General features: G+C 39.4%; 1 protein-coding gene across 8 annotated transcripts in view; it reads left to right on the top strand.

The window, feature by feature from the left end:
- TENM4 (teneurin transmembrane protein 4) overlaps positions 1-17531 on the top strand; it is a 1535416-nt gene that overhangs the window by 1135894 nt on the left and 381991 nt on the right. For all 8 annotated transcript variants that reach the window (XM_088159254.1, XM_088159253.1, XM_088159247.1 and 5 more), the window contains one exon: positions 4650-4747. The gene's annotated coding sequence lies outside the window, so the exon portion shown is untranslated. The remainder of the gene's footprint in view (positions 1-4649; positions 4748-17531) is intronic.

Raw genomic sequence — 17531 nt, 5'->3', positions numbered from 1 at the left:
GACACTGTCATTAGGAACTCAGTGGATACCACAGTAATTCAGGGGCATCTCACCTACTGTGAGTTAATCAAACCAGGACACAGCTTGGAAAAGATCTGCTCTTTCCAGTTCTTAACAATGCCTAGACCCATCAGTTGCTTTTTGAATATATGATACATTTGGAAATAACATATCTGGAAATCCTCCAAGCAAGCAAACTCCAAAGCAGTCCAACCATCAAAAGTCTGGACTAAAGAGCACAGGTGGCAAGAAATTTTTCTTTCCTTGTGTGTGGTCCCTGATGCAGATGCCTTGTTTTTGCAACACTTCTAATGAAAGCATTTTTATTTTTGGATGCTCTTTAGGGTACAATGTAACACATCAAAATAAATCATTGCATCGTATGCCTGTTACAAATGAAGGCTGATGCACCAAATGTCAGGGTTGCTTGCTTTGATGAATCAATGAATATTGACAGTTTTGCTAACTGTGGAGGAAAGAAATGGCAGTGAAGGGGAAATGTTGACTTGATACAAATATATAGATATATAAATAAAATTTCTGTGAGATCGTACAGATTAGTGATGATATTGCTTCAAATAAGGTAATATGTCTCCTTGTGGTTTAATAGAGAAACTGTGTATCTTTTCTCCTTCCGTATTTTTCACTTATTAAATGAATTCAGCAATCACCATCTTTGAAAAGGCATTAATTTCAACTGTTGTGGAGAAAACTTCTGATCAGACCAAGAACATTGGCTTCAAAGCCAGTCTCCTTCCTGTGAGACAGGAAGTATCTGTGTGATAAATTAACTGTGGGTGAATGCTAAGTCTTTAATGAGAAAAAACATGCTCTGTTGGATTCAACCTTTCATGTGAAAACTGTTTGGGGCCTTACTGAAAAGGATGTGTTAATCAAGGGAAAAGCATAACTACTGTTTTTTCAATGTACACAAATGAAAAAGCCTGGTGAAAATGAGGTTGAAGTGAACTCAGAAAAAAAAAAAAAACGAAGAGAGTTTTTCTGTGCTGTTTTCTGAAAGCTTTCTTTACACTGCACAATGATTTATGACAATTGGAATCTCACTATTTCTGCAATTAATATTACTGGATGCTTCCTATTCAGAGGAATGTTAATCATAATAATGCAAATGGAAGTATTATTGCAGCTATGCTTCAGAGTTCATATTTCATATTGAGCCAAAGGTTCAGTACCCAGCATCATTCTCAATGGAGCATTCACATTGTATGGATAGATGGATGTGCACCAAAGGTAAAATAACTGAATTAATATAAGCCAGAATAATATGCCTGGCATATAGCTTCTCATTTTCCCATTTTGCTGTAAGGAACTGATTTTCAGGCTTTTTAAACCAATAATAAATTACAGCAATGCACTGTTAATTACACTTTACAGAAGTGGTGTAGAGTATAAATTGCACTGGTGATGGACTTAGATTAAGTTTCTTATGCTTATTTTTAGCAAGTCAAAGCGATTCATTTCCAGCTGGGCCATGTTTAAAAGTTTGGAGTGAAAAAATTGTGTAATTATTTCCTAATATGAAGAGAATATTGGTGACAATATTTTATCCTACTTATCTTTTTGCACTAAATATATTAATGGGAAAGGAAGAAGCAAGAACACATATTAATTTGGACATGTGTTTAAAAGATATAATGAGTATTTATAGATTTTGCTCCTGCAAATATTTTCTAAATTGTCTTCTTCATATTGTTACCTCCCTCTGTGCTCCCTTAGATAATTTCTTAGCTTGTGATTAGTTTCTTTATGATTGCTGATGCTTCTCGAAATATTGGTCCCTTTCCTTTTTCATTCTTTTTCTTCCTTTCCTTTATTTATTTTTTTTAAACGGGCTTGGTAGGGTTTTGTTTGTTTGTTTGTTTGTTTTTATCCCATGGGTTTTGATTTATGAAGAGGGTGAGAGGGAAGAGAGGATATTAGCAATGTTTTTAAAAATCCTGCTGGCTTTTGTTAAAAACCACATAAAGTTTTTGATAATAATTCAGAGCTCATTCAGAAACATCAATTAATATTTCAGAAATAAATTACCCACATAAATAAGTCTATGCTATAAATACCTTTTTGCTGTAGCAGAAAGGTGTTTTAAGTTTTCATCCAAGAGGAATGTAACTACCATATTAAAACCGTTTATCAGGAGGTGACTGTGGAGGATGCTGTGCACGTTGTCAGTGGGTCCCTACTTTTTGGGGAACATAAAGCCATGACTGGAGCTGAAATGTCCATCATATGACATAATTATCCTCTTGATAGGAAAGGAGAGAAGTTCTTAGGTGGGAACCACATTTTAGACTTTTTAGATCTGGATTCAAATCCACTATAAATATCCTGGATAACATCAAGGAAAACACTTTGGTCCAGGACTTCAGAAATATCTTAAAACCTAGCTGAGTGAGAAGGAGATGCCCAAATAACTTTAAGGACCAGATCCAACAGATACTGCTGTAAAACTTATTCTGTATCCTGTGGTTTGGATTAGGCAGTTATGTGTTCTGAGTACCTGAGTCTCATCTTTTATAAATCACTTTACATTATTTGGGCCCATTCTTTCAAGATGGCATTCAGGTCATGATATAAATATGGATGTACTGACATTTAGGGGTTTGGGTTGTTTTGGTTGGGTTGGGTTTGGTTGGTTGGTTCGTTGTTTGGGTTTTTTTTTGTTTAAGAGATGAAATCACTTTGATGGTGCATTTGGTGGGTCATCCCAGAGATATACAGGTAGGCATGTCCCAGTAATTTCCAGAAGACAGGTGTAAATCCAAAAGCAACCTTTAACCCTCAGTTTCTAACTGTGACTGCTAAAGGAGCAGAGCAGACCTTCTTATATTTTCTGTACTGGAGCTTATTCTCCAAAGTGGAATAATAACACTTCCCTGCCTTGACAAACAGTTTTAAAATGCATATATTGAAAATCAGGAGGAATATAGGTATTATGGTGACAGGGGATCCTAAGTCTACCAGAGTCCTGGAAGAAGAAAGTGAACAATTTATTCTCACTACTTCCTCATTTCCAGGTCTCACAGAAAAGCATTCTGGTGAGTGATGGCCTCTTCTGCTTTTGTTTTCTGTCTATTTGAAATGAGCATCAGCAAGAGAGGATACTCACAAAATTAATTCAGATTGGCTTAGATAAGGACCCTGTGATGTTGATTAAAAACCATCCACAGGGCCATTAGCAAAGTGAGATAATAAATGAAAATGTGTTGAATCACATGAGTTTTCTAGTGGGGGAACATCAGGGAGCATTCCTGAGTCCAGTCTTCTTTAAATATCTTCATTCATTAGCCAGAAGACAGGAAAAGAGTACGTGTTAATTAAAATCACAAATGATCCAAATTGGGAGGCACTGCATAAATCAGCAAAAATAGAGAGACTAGAAACCTTAGGCAGGAAATGACAAAATGAGATGCAGCTTTGCAAAATGCATATGGAGGAGAAATAATCTGTACGAGGACACAATCAGCAGCAGGGAGTGTTCTTGAAGAAGCAGAATTAATGGGAGAAAGACAAAGGATGTGGACCATGGAGTAAAGGGCAATGTAGCAGAGCAGCTATTTAAAGGCGACCTTTGCACCTTTTCACTAGACAGGTTGGATTGAAAATTAATTTGCAATTGGCTAGATTAAAAGGTCAGTGTAGTTTTAGACCATATATGCAGAAAAAAGTTGCCAAGGAAAGACATGGAATCCCACTTCTCTAACAGTATGCTGCCCCATAACTCAGCCTTATAATTTTTTTTTTTTTTCCAATTCTGCAAGACCTTGTGCACCAGAATGAATGTAAAATAGATTCATATCTAACAAAGTGGGCAGCCTGGGAGAGCTGATGGATCTGGCAAATGTGGCTTTCAGTGAAACTATACACACCTTCTTGTGTTCTTCACCTTCCCACCCATATGGGACTTTGCCTCCCTGAGACAAGGGAAGGAGCTAAGAAAGGGGACATTAGTCCAATAATGAGTTAATGAGAGGCAGAAGAGGAGCCCCAGTGTTGTTACACACTTTCTTTGAACCTCCTGCTTGCAGTATGATAGCTTTCTGTCACATGCATCATTAAATTGGGGCTCTTCAATGCCACGCACAACTCAGATAGGATATAATTTACTGATGTGAGTAGAAACAGCAAGAGGCATCTCTGGAAGATCTCAGTCATTTCTCTCTAACAAAGGAAGAAGACTTAAGAAAGGAGATATTTGGGATAACCACATAAATAAGTTTTCATTATTATTTTTATTTTTATCTTCTGAAGCCTGCAAAAATACAGAAGAGGAAAGGAGCAGCTGCTGTGTTAACTGTAAACCCTTGAACTTGCAATAGAGGAATTGATGAATTACTCTTCTGGCAAAGGGATGGGTGTTTGCACACTTGGTCAGGACAGGCATTTAATTCTGAGTGCTGTACAGAAAACTTAGGTTGTGTTTAACAAATCCATTTCTTTCTATGAGATGACTAAGCATACCCTAGTTATGCTGATGTGATATTACAGCAGGAACCACATATGTATAGATGACTGTTTTAGATATCCCATATAACAGTAAGCAGTTTTTAATTTATTTTTCTCTAGCAAATAAGTTAAAAATTACTGAACAAAACACTGATTCTTTTTTTTTATGTCTGTGTATTTTTCAGGTAGACTGAGAATAACACATGCCTAGGTAAAAACAGTATCCTACAAGAAGCATTTGATGGATTGTTCCTAGATATTTCTAAGAAGGCCACTACAAAAAGTGAGTACTATGGCCAGTACCTGGTATGTTTCAATCATGTTTTGTTGTTTAAAATAAAATTATGATACTTGTAATGTTTCTTGGGCAGATTTCTTCAATTGGAGTCATGAGGAATTTCTCTAATTTCTCTAGAACGTGTCTATTATTTGACCCGTGTCTGTTTTTATTAGTTGACAAGGATAATTTGCATCGCAGTCACAGTCATGGATTCATTTCTGCTGTGCCAGGCACTCTAGAAACATAGACATTCTCTGTATGAAATGACTTACATCATAGTAGAAATCAAGAAGCTGTGGATACTGACAGACAGATAGAGGAGACCCATGAATGTAATAAGAAAGTGCTGGTCAATATGACAGGCAATGCTAATAGCACACCTGCAACCTAGTCCTTGTCAGAGAATTTTAGATGTTGCTACAGAGAAAGAAAGGCACTAGCAAGGTAATTTTATATGTGTTTATGGAGAGCAACATGAAAGAAAATACATGAGCACTCATTTGAAAAATCCAGTGCATAGACTATGGAAAATTCCTGCATGGGTTGATTGGATGCAGGCAGCCTGGTGTTGATAGAAATGGGGAAGGGAAATCAATGCTATATCTAGAAAAATGGCCTTTGTATCCAGGGAATATCAGCAGTGGAAATTTACATCTGTGATGTAAGTGACTGAAAGGGATTCTGCAGTGATTGGCATGTTCAAAGGTAAAGTCTGAGATAAGAGATTTACCTAGATGAGTAGAGAGCAAAGAAAGGCATTATCAGAAGTATGATACACAGAACATATTTTTAATGTGTGTGTAGCTTCAGTGTTACTGGGAAGTGGCATCTGGGAGAGGAGTATGAGTTGAAGATGAAGATACCAAGGTTACAGGCATGTGACAGGGTGGTGGCATTGTCCACCCTGTCATCAAGAGGGAAGGTTGCTTGGAGATGATTGCTGGGACATCTCAAATGGAAGGGAAGCAAAGCTGGGACTGTTTCAGTACACAGAAAATTATAAGGAAACAGTAGAGAAGCAGAAGTGTGAATCAGAGAATCGTGGAATATTTGAGGTTGGTGGGGACCACTGGAGACTGTCCAGTTGCCTTTCAAATCAAAACATACTTTCTTAGAGAATGTTGCTGAGAGATGATCTTTAAGAACTTTTCACATTGAAGTGAAGGGCTGGGGCATCTATGGCTCCTGCCATATAAAGAAGCAGCAAATGTTCACCTCAGCCTGGGAAGTCTTGACATGAGTGATGAATGGAGAGAAAGAAATGTCTGTTAATATTAAAACTACAAGTACAGTAGGAGGAGTTCTAAAAGTCAAAGCCATGAATATAAAGTGATATTTAAATGAAATTGGTGCAGAATTATGTGTACTTGTAAGACAGAATGAAAGTGATTAGTGAACACCAATGCTTTAATCACCAGCACTACACAGGTACTGGCGTAAGACCGAAGAGGCAGTTCCCAAAGCATGAAAATTCTGCCTGCTAGTCATGTCCTGGATTTCGTTCTTTACTCCTTAGGGAGAAACCACGTATTCCTATTAGGAATTAAATTGCTTTTTTCCCCCCATAATCTTAGAATCATAGGACGGTTTGGGTTGGAAGAGTCCATAAATATAATTTAATTCCAATCCCCCCTGCCATGGGCAGGGAAGTATTAAGACTGGTGCGAGCTGAAATGTTGTGTCTGTAGCAAGAGTTCAAAAAGTTAATCTCTGAGATAGATCTCACTTCAAGATAAAGACTAGTCATAAAAAAACAGAAAGAGAAAGAGAAAGAGAAAGAGAAAGAGAAAGAGAAAGAGAAAGAGAAAGAGAAAGAGAAAGAGAAAGAGAAAGAGAAAGAGAAAGAGAGAGAAAGAGAAAGAAAGAAAGAGAAAGAGAAAGAAAGAGAAAGAGAAAAAGAGAAAGAAAGAAAGAGAGGTGTTTTCAAAGTCAGGGTTTCATAGTAAGTGGTAACAGTATAATGAGGTGACAGAAAACTGAGTGGAATAAGAAAAAGGAGAGGAAATCTCTAAAGTAAAACTCAAATTGCTGAGAGTCACTGCACATGACAAGCTCTCTATTAAGAGACAGGAATTTCAGAGGACATGTCTAAACAGCTTTTTACTGAAGGTGAATTCTAACTTGTCAATATAATCTGAAGACTTTTTCATTCCAAAATGCTACTCATTGCAAAATGCAGTTTTTCACAACCCTGAGGCATTTGATAACCTTTTTGCTACCAGGAGATCTGAGTAGTGAAGTAGTGACATAAGGTCAAAGGGTCAATAATAGAACCCAAATCAGTTATTTCCTGTGCAATCACAGAATTTTTCCCCAGTTATGTCCAACTGGGTAGTGGAGTCAGTTATGCCAGCTGTGAAGCATATGTTTCCCTCAAGGGGTATGTCCAGAGCTGCTTCCCAGGTATGCTATGGTGGCTGGTTCAATATTATCTGCGAAGTCTTGAAATTATAGAATGCTTAGGGTTGGAAAGGACCTCAAAGATCATCTCATTCCAAACCCCCTTCTGTGGGCGAGGACACTTTTCACTAGATCCAGTTGTGCAAAGCCCCAGGTACCTCAAAGCCTCGTCCAGCCTGGCCTTGAACATTTCCAGGGATGGAGGAGTCACAGCATCACTGGGCAACTTGTGGCAGTGCCCCACCACCATCACAGGAAATAATTGTTTCCTAATACCCAATTTAAAATTGACCTGTGTCAGTCTGAAGCCATTCCCTCTTGTCCTGTCCCTCCATGGCAAAAGTCCCTCTTCCAGCTCTCTTGTAGCCCCCTTTAGGTTTTGGAAGGGGCTCTAAGGTTCCCCTGTAGCCTTCTTTTCTCCAGGCTGAACAACCCCAACTCTATCAGCCTGTCTCCACAGGAGAAGGGCTCTCTAAACACCTTTGTGTCCCTCTTCAATGCACACAGAAGATGAAATATGAACAGTACAAATAACAGGGTCTGTTATTTTATTGTCTCATTAATAGTAACAACGTGCCTCAGGGTATATAGAGTATTTCTCAGGTGCAGCCAACATTGATCTGGAAACAGGATGATTTTTGGAGCTGCTGTTCTCTTGCAGCTCTCAGTGGAAGCTGTGGCTCATTGCTGATCAGACTGCTCTTACTCAGGTGAGGAAAGATGGCATTAGGTAGTTGGCATTTGGTACCCAGCTTGAAACACTGATTGTTGTTGGCTGGCATGCTATTCTGCTGCAAGCTGTACACACTTTTCCTTTCTGTTTTCCTGTTAAACACCAAAAGGCAGCTCTTAAGTATTTGGGGACTTTTGCAAGCACTTTATATAGATAAAGTTTTGGGAATAAGTTTTTGTAAAACTACCCGTGTCCCAACAAATTAGAAACTGCTAGACAATGTGCATGGCTTTGCAAATTTCCTTAGGTCTCCTGTCTCCTTAGCCTTGATCAACCTGTCACCAGAACTGTGTGGCATATCTTCTTGTTTACACTACAAATCCAAGATAAGCATCTTTAGTAACTTTATATTTATACAGCATCTAACAAGTTGGGCTCATGATACACTCAAAGCCTCCAGGTGCTATAACTATAGAGATGTTACATAATACTAGGCAGCTTCTCATTCTTCCCACAAGGCATCTTGTTTCAACCCACAGTGTATAGAGACATCCTTCTAAAAGGTTCTATTTATTCAAATCAATGTCATGCGGTGTTAATTAAGCATTAATTGATACTTATGTCTTATTCTCTGAGGTGCCAGATCATCATTTTTCTTGAATAACCCTTGAAGTTTGGCTCAAGGTGCCGGAGGTACGATAGAATAGCCTTGTCTTGGAGACTGCTGGATTAATTATTTATTTATTTAGTTACGTATTCATTTGCTTATTTATTTTTTCTGTCAAGTGTATCAATTTCCATAACCCTTTCTCCTCCCATTATTTAGCAGAGGAGGAACTGGAAAACAACAGGAAGGCTATAATTAGCTACTTGGCTGTGGAGTATGCAGCAGATGGGGAGTGGCTGTAGAAACCAGTATGAACTCAAAAGTTTATTACAAGAACTGTTTGTACATTGTCTGTCAATAGTTTCTTCCTGTTTAGGTTTGCAAGTGAAATGTAGATGTATTTCTTGGACGCATCAGATTTTGCTTTTCTTTTGCTTTGCTGCAGAAATCTATTTTCAGACCAGATTTTTTCCTCCTGTTGTGACACACAGGAGATGTGATCTCACACCCTCCAAAGAACTGATACACGATAGCAATGCGATAACAAGAACTGTTTGGAAAAACAGGTAACTTCATGGCAGTGGAACCACTTTTAGCTGCAGATACGGTGTATCTCAGAGAAATCTTCCCCTAAGTGTACTTATTGCTCATCTCCTTGTAGATTTAACAAATACACCGAAATATCATAGCATCTTCCTTCTGAAAACCACGTGCTATGTGGAGAGCATTAGTGACATAGGCTTAACCCACAGCCTGCACAGTGAAACAGCTTTTAGCCATACCCCCCACCTCCATGAACAGGCTGAGCCATCCCAATGCTCTGGCACAGTTTCACTGGTTTTATGATCTTACAGAGTTTCACTCAGGGTTTCTTTGTGTATCTCTGGGTAATCTCATGATGTAGTTTATAGACCTATTTAACACTGCCATGCACGAGACACACACAGCTTGTGTGTGCTGCAGTCACAGCCAGTGACTGCGAACAACACAGATGCCTCAGTGGGAGCTGTGCATCCTCAGTTCCCTCTCCATGCCTGCATATCTTCCCCTTGCAGCAGATGTATAGCTCTTATAAGCCCTGTGGCATTGTCCTAGTGCAGGTCAGAACCCCACTGTGCCATGGCCAAAGCTCTTTGACACCCCTCACTTTGCAGCCCTGATTGAGCAGCACAGCCTGTGGTGCCACGTGCCACCCCTGGGGACTGTGCTCAAGCCCTTGTTTGCCAGCCACAGCCATGGTACAGAGAGCTGACTTAGTGTGGACTTCAGCCAACTATGCATCCAGGGATTTTCATCCCAGTTTTCTTTTCATAAAACCATAAAATCGTAGACTAACAGAATGGTTTGCGTTGGACGGGACCATGAAGACTGTCTAGTTCCCACCCTGTGCCATGGACTGGGACACCTTCCGCTAGACCAAGTGGCTCAAAGCTCCCTCCCAGCTGGTCCTGAACACCTCCAGGGATGGAGGAGCAACATCTTCTTTTCTCAGCCTCTGCCAGTGCTGCACTACTCTCACAGTGAAGAATTTTTTCATGATACCTAATCTCACCCTGCCCTCTATCAGTTTGAACCATTTTGACCCCTGTCAAAATTCCCTCTCCAACTTTCTTGTAACCCCTCTAGGTACTGAAGGATGCTTCTGCTCACTCATGTTAGCTGAGGTAAACTCACTTTGTTCATGGCAAAGCTTCCAAATGTTTTGGTTGTCCTAAGCTAGGCTTGTTTTAATTTACAGATTCTAAATAAACATTGAATTGTAGGGTGAAGTGACAGTGGGCTGAGGGAGAAAAATTTGCTTTGGGGCACATAAGCATACTTTCCATTTTACAGGAGAGCATGAAATGTTTCTGTGTGACAAAGCAGAGCTCTTTCATCTCATTTTAATGCTAATTTTGCAACTGTGTCTGACTATTCTCAACTCTGCTGCTGGGGAGGTTTGTATTTTGTGTGCATTCTCACCAGGGTTAAGAAGCCCCTGCATGTCATCAGGCAAAACAAACAAGGTGAGTAGGAACATTCATTTCTCATGCAACAGGATAATCCAAACAACAGAAGTATGGAAAAATAAAGTGAGTTGTAGGATCTGTCTTTACCTGGTACAAGAAAGCACTCTTGAGAACTGTTGCTGCAAAACTGTTCAGCAAATGTTTAGCTCCAGTGAGGAGTCCTATTAAGCCCTAAATTGAAGAACAGGCTTAAATATAGAAGAGAATTTAAAATACAGTTCCACAGGTGAGATTCTTCCCCCGTTCCATTTTGTAATAACAGCATACTGTTACCAGTGATAATAATGGACAGTCATCAATTTGGTAAGGTTTAGTGCCTTAGAAGTAAAGCAGTCTCTTTTTTTTTTTGCTCTATTGCTAAAAATACTTTACTCGTTTTAAATAGTTTATTTTCTTGTGCTGCATGCCAAGCAGACACAACTATTACCTGTTCTAGGCAAAGAAATAAGTTCTTTATTTTATCACATTAGCAGGAATGGACTAAGCTGACTAAGCTTAACTACTATCCTGAACAGGTGTAGTGCTAGTAATATTAGCAATATATTTAAATAGTATGTGTATAGATAACTCTTACACTGTTAGTATATTTCCAGTATATTAACCTAATATGATGTTGTTGGTAAAGATAATTACACTGGGTTTTAATAGAGATAATCAGCACCTCTGAATTACAGGCCAGCTCAGAAAAGACAAGTTCTATGCAACCATGTTTACAAGGATCTTCCAAATCTAGCTGGACCAACAAATACAAGTGCTTATGTGAACAGCAGCCCAAGTACAGAGAATCCAAAGGCTGGAGAAATGTTTTTCTGAGCTGGACATCTGCCTCAAGGAGGATTGTTCATCCCTGCATGATGAAAACAATTTGTTTTCTTCAAGGATTGCTAAATGCAAGGTACTTACGAGGAGGGGCAGGCGGGTGCATGCCTGAGGCATGCACTCAGACCTACAGAGCATTCAGTCCTTTCGGGAAAATAAAAATTAGCTTGGCCAACCTCATGCAGAGTTGCTGTCCTGTTTGAGGCAAACGCACAGTTCACCTGCAATCCTCACTTTTTGATGCCTGTACCAGGGAACTGGCACTTTCACATGTAATTAACAGACATTAAGGAGTAATTCTTCTGGCTGTCCCATCGAGGATGGCACAGAAGAGGCTCCCCAAGGAGCTTCTTCAACAGGCAAATGCCAAATATGCTGTTTATATTTACAGGATCTTAATTCACCCATATTAGACTGTGGATAAATGATGCAGCTGTGCTGGGAAGTGCTCAGCTGCAGAATTTGCTCCAAGGGCTGTTCTCAGTTAAACTCAACCACGCCCTGAAAGATGTTGGCAAAATATCCTTACCGTGCATAAAACATGTGCTCTGGAGTCACAGGTGATGGACCTGATGAGGTGAAAGGACCTGAAAGGACATTTTAGCATTTCTCCTGCACACTTCCTTACAAAGAAGACTACCTTTGACCCTGAGAGCCTGACGACTGAGTTTCAAGATGCCATTTATCAGGACAGTACTTTTGAGTTTCTCTTTATTTTCTTAATTCTATTGAGGGTGTTTTTTTGCATTTTAATGATGTGACATTTGCCAGGGAAAACATTTGCAGCAATAAATCTCATCAAAATCTCCACCGAAATCTCATCTACGGCTTGACATTAATTTCAATCCTTTCCACTGCAGCTGTCTCCCTGCAGGTTTCATCTTTATGCTGGAAGACAGGGATTTGCTCATCCTGCTCTACTTCTCTCAGAGCAGCCTCTGGGTATTACATGGTGGTAGGGCACAAGGCAAAGTTTTTTATTTTTGTAGTTAAATGCAGTGGCATAATTTTCGTGTTGTTGCCCCATGTTTGATCTTTTGATCTCTTTAACCAATTCCTTACCATTCCTTGGTGATCTGTTAACACACTTACCCAGCTAGCAGAAATTCTATTTAATCTGGGAATAAATCCACTGGCAGAATTGTTTTCTCTTTTCAATTGCCCTGCTAATGTAGAGAGTCTACAGCAGCCACCTCTGTTCCATTGGCTCTTGGAGAAGGGGTACCGTCTCTCTCCCTCCCACTGCACTGGCCAACCACTGTAAAAGCAAAAACCATGTGTGCCATGACAAAAACAAACAACACTGACATGGTTTTCTCTTTGGACAGAACTGTGTAGCTGCAGCATTGAGCTCTCCAGAGAAGGAAGCAGGAGATCTGCTGTAGGGGATCAAAGAGCTGATGGCATCCAAAAAACCATCCTCTCAGGCATTATTCTGTTAGCTTGTTTGAGGAATTAAATTGAACTGCAAGTGTATGCAATGGGTGTAAAACTGAAATTCCTAAAAAACGTTAACATGGAGATTTGCTGACAAGACCTTGGGGCAGCAGACAGGCACCTCTGGGGCACCTCTAAGAGAATTCTGCTTTCTGCCTAGACTAGACAAAATATGTAAACTGGACCTGTTACATATTGGAAATAGAGCAGAGGAATATCCCAAAGGAAAAAAAAAAAAGGAAAATAAATCAGCTTGTTTGTTTCCTTGCTCAGTATTTTAAAGCCTGTAGTTGTCATCCAGGGGGAAAACTGAGGGAATCAACTGGGACACACATTGCTTTGTGATGGCATGACTTGCTGAAGTGATGAAATGCATGATGTTTCCTGACACATTTGTATTCTTAGTAGCTGCTGATGAGACAGGATGAGTGGTAGTGCAAATGTTTGCTAACTTGGGGATGGCTTCTGATAAGGAAGGTATGCAGAGCTTTCTTGGAAGTCTGTCACAGCCAGGCACATATGTAACTGAGAACAGTGGTGGGTGTTCATTCGCCAAGGACATCACAAAGATTGTGTCCAAAAACCCCATGAATCATGCCACTGGAACCCTTTCCAAATCGTGATCATCTTGGTATGTTGACCATCCATGTCAAGGTTGCAGGAACTCGTGTAGTCTGTAGCTTTGTAATATTAAGCAGCAGGATATGGTTTTAGGAATTGACTCCGAGCTCCAATTTGAAAAATGGTTGTTTGTTTTCCCCTGAGATGTTTTTCTGTACTCATGCCAGAGGAATTGTCAATTTCGTGGCTTTCTGAGACAGCTTGGACTTTCTGGGAAGACACCTGTGTCTATTTTTCCTCTTGTTCTTTGGCCATCTCCTTTATTTTTCCAGGCTTGCCTCCAAACACTATGAGTGCATTTTGAGTCTTAGGTCAGTTACTCCCTGGTGACAATAAGTGTATTTAGAAAATCATCTGGAAATCCTGATCAAATATATTTAAAAAACACTGCCCTTCAGCTCACCAAAACCTGGACCACTTGTGTCTCCTTTATTTTCTTTATGACCTTTACAAAAATTTTCATAAGAAAAGGGGTCTGCTCTCAGTCTAACAGTGCTTCTCCTATCTGTGTCTCTCTGTTGCTAATAGCAGAAGAGAGATAATTGTGCTTTAATTGGGTCCTGCTTGTTCAAAGAAGGAGGGGTAAAGGATGCTTTTTGGTTCCCATGGCCTTGTAGATAAGTTTCCATATAATGCCAATTAAGACCAAAATAAGGCGTATGCAAAACAGGTGACGACTGCTCTCACCAGGAATCGTTCTTTTGTGGCTAAACCAATAGGGCCTTCAACCAAGGGTGCACTTTTTGCTGCTGGAGTTTCCCTTGATTTTTTTTATTGCATTTTGCATAAGCTTTGCTGCTGAATGGATCAAGTCTAGAAAATTTTAAGATGACCGTGGCAGGGGGAGACTGCCAGTTGTACATATATATATATGTGTGTGTGTGTGAGCATGTGCATACACTTGCCAAAAACAGAAAGGAAAGTCAAATTAAGTTTTTTTTTCTCCATGAGTTATCTTTATTTTGGTTTTTTTTTCAAAGGGAGCTATTGTGTCTGGGGAGAGGTCAAGGGTTTTTTTTCTTCTCTTTTTATGCATTTTTTTTCTTTATCCTTGTTTGTTAGTTTTAAGGGTAATTATTCACCACGGCCTTTTCAACTGTCAAACGCAACAAAAGATAATCTGGCCTCTTCTTTTCCCTGCCCCCACACTCGCCTTTTTCTCCAACAAAAGCAGCCTTTGTTGGGAATGATCGTCATTTCACAGGGATCCTTCTTCATCCCACAAGTTAGGAACACTCTTCTACTTCATATCGAAATGACCTCTCACAAATGCAGGCAGACTCGGGATGTTGCAGCTGATGCTCTGCATTGGGTGTTGTTGTCCATCAGTACTTGCCAGCTTGACAACTAGGTGCTCTGAGCACTTTTTTTTCCTTCAAGAAGGATTTCTTAGTTATTACAAGAACTGGTTATCAATTTATCTACAATGCACAGCCTGGCATTAATCAGCCTCCATCTAAAGAGTTGTCCATGACAACTAACTTGGATTTGCAGCTGCATTTCACTGGGATGAGCTCTCTGACTTGCCAAATGGTGTTTTCTTTTTTCTTCATGACTTTCAGCTCCTTGCTGTTGAGGAAGCACATAGAGAAAAGAGCACTGCTCAATGCCAATGCGTTTTACAGAAAGAATTATGGTCCTTATAAACGGATCAATATATGCCACTCTCCAGCTTCATATAAATATTTGCTTAGATAGTAAATTGATCTTGTCCTTGATTTGCCATAATTTAAGTCTATGAAGCTATAATCAAGACTCCTTGATAATAAAAAGAACCCATCAGCAATTATACTCATTCACTTCCCCATATTCAAGGCTATTTTAGCATTTCACTGATAAACTTCTGTTTTCAATCAAATTTGCAACATAAAAATCAACACTGCACACCAGTTAATGATGTTGGAGTGCTTCGTGTGTGGCATTTTGAAGTTATATCAGTGTGGAGATAGGAGTGATTTCTGAGGGACTTCTATGTGATATAGAAAAAAGATTTTGCCAAAACTATACCTAAAACCTTCTGTCAAAACTCAAACTGAGTATTATTTTTGTGGATTTAAATGTACTTTTATATTTCTGTAAGTTTCCAGTAGCCAAATTTCTGAGAAACAGAAGCATCTAGCATCTAGGGATGCTTATGTCATGTATTTCTTACACCATGATCACTTAGCAAATTTTTATGAAATAATCTCGTAGTGTGAGTTAGTGTGAGAGCTTTTGCACTTAATACTAGACTCCCTATCCCCAAATATTTTTGTTGTATATAGAGGAAATGGATAGAAAAGTGTGTTTGTTAAGAAATGTTATTTCTATTTTGCAAGTGGGGAGTGTGGTCTAAGGGAGATTTGTACTCTTACAGTGTCACAGAGGAAGCATTTTAAGGAAATAAATTAGAGCATCCCAGGGTTTGTTCTGGTCCACATTGCAATAGTTTGGACTCCTTCCTTTCAGCAGATCTATATCTACATATATATTTATATATAATAAGAACTCAGAGGGAGACATATTGCACTAGCCAATAATAGGAATAGACTTGTGGGCAGATGCTGGTAAGGACAATAGGTGGCAAGTGTCATGGGTTATATTCACTGGAGGAAAGGGCTAAAACTCCTTCACTTTGTCAGTGGTTGTGTGCCTGGCCATAAGACAAAGTTCTGTGTCCTTACGGTTTTTCAAGGTGGACATTACTGTTACTTTGAATCGTGTCATTTTCAAGGTTAACCCATTGTTGTGGTTTAGCCCTGGTAGGCAGCTAAACCTTACACAACTGCTGGCTCACTTCCCCACATAGGATGGAAGAGAGAATTGAAAGGGTAAAACTGTAAAAGCTCATGAATTCAGATAGAGACAATTTAACAGGCAAAGCAAAACAAAATAAGAAATCCATGCACTATTTCCATCAGATGTTTGGCCGTCCCCGAGAAGTGAGGTTCCATCACATGTAATGGTTTCTTGGGAAGATAAGCATCACACCTAGACAAAAAATTTATCCATCTCCAAAACTCTCTCCTTCACCAAAACTTTTTCTAGACTAGACTTGGCTTTACCATGGCATATCCTAGCATTGGAAACATCTATCCTCATCTATAACCATCAAACCAGCGTGAGAATGCTATACAAATAGATGCATTAACTTATCCTCTGAGTCCCTCCCAAAACCTTGTTTATCCTGTATGGCTGCACCAGTTTTCAAAATGGACCTATGTTATAGGTATAACACATGCTGAAGAACATCACTTTTAAGTGAAGAACTAAGTGTGCAAATAAAAGTTTTGTGTTAGTCAGAATATTGCATAAATAATGAACATATACATATAATTAAGCAATAGTCTTCACACTTTCATTCCCTTTAAATGAGAATGTTTAAAAATCCCTGGAGATTTTTATAACCAAATAAATTCTGGTTTGATTCCTCATTTTAAATTCTTTCAAACTCCACTACACCCTTATAGTCTTTACTAATTCAGAAAAATATCTGCTTAGGACTTCCTTTTCCTCTTAAAACTGGGATTAGCATGCTGTATGGATGAGATGCATATTGTATAGTGCAGAGTGCACCTGTGCTCACCACACTTCCACCACTGCTTGAGTAGCTCATATTTCCTAAGAAGCCTGGAGCATCCAAAAACATTAGCAATCCAAAGGCATCATGGTCCCCTAGAGGAAGACAAATAGAATTAGACCTATTTTATAGATCAGAAAACTGAGGTAATTTTCTAGCTGATGTCTGAAAGTAAGTGCCTAAGTCACTGCTTTCAGCTGCAAAATGATCTCAGCACTGACAGCCTATGGTGCTGGCTCTTTACCTTTGCTTTTGGTACCCAGACATTCAGCTCCTACCATCCCTTCCTCTTGCCCATGTTGGCTGTCACAATATTTCAGGTTTAATTGTTGGGAGAGCAGAGGCCCCTGGTAATCATAAAAACCTGGTGGATGTTCAACACCTCCTGAGTCCATTTAATGCCTGGCTTTGCGCATAAATTGAACGTGAATTTTCTCTGGTTGTCACCCGAGTTTTCTGCAGACCAATGAGTTCTGACCAGAAAAATAAGGTCTGGAAGCACTCACCTGCTTGGTCTCCAAAAGGCCTTGCAGACTGTTTTATTAATAAAGTGAACAAATTGCTATTTAGGGCCTGGACTCTAAATCAAAGAAAACACATGGGAAAGCACCTAATAAGCAGGACTCATTATCAGTTTATCAATGGCTCCATATTCTCATATT

Source organism: Sturnus vulgaris, chromosome 2, assembly GCF_052056855.1.
Source record: "Sturnus vulgaris isolate bStuVul1 chromosome 2, bStuVul1.hap1, whole genome shotgun sequence".
NCBI lineage: Eukaryota > Metazoa > Chordata > Aves > Passeriformes > Sturnidae > Sturnus > Sturnus vulgaris.
The sequence above is the reverse complement of the archived record's forward strand: the minus strand, read 5'-3'. Positions and strand labels throughout refer to the sequence as shown.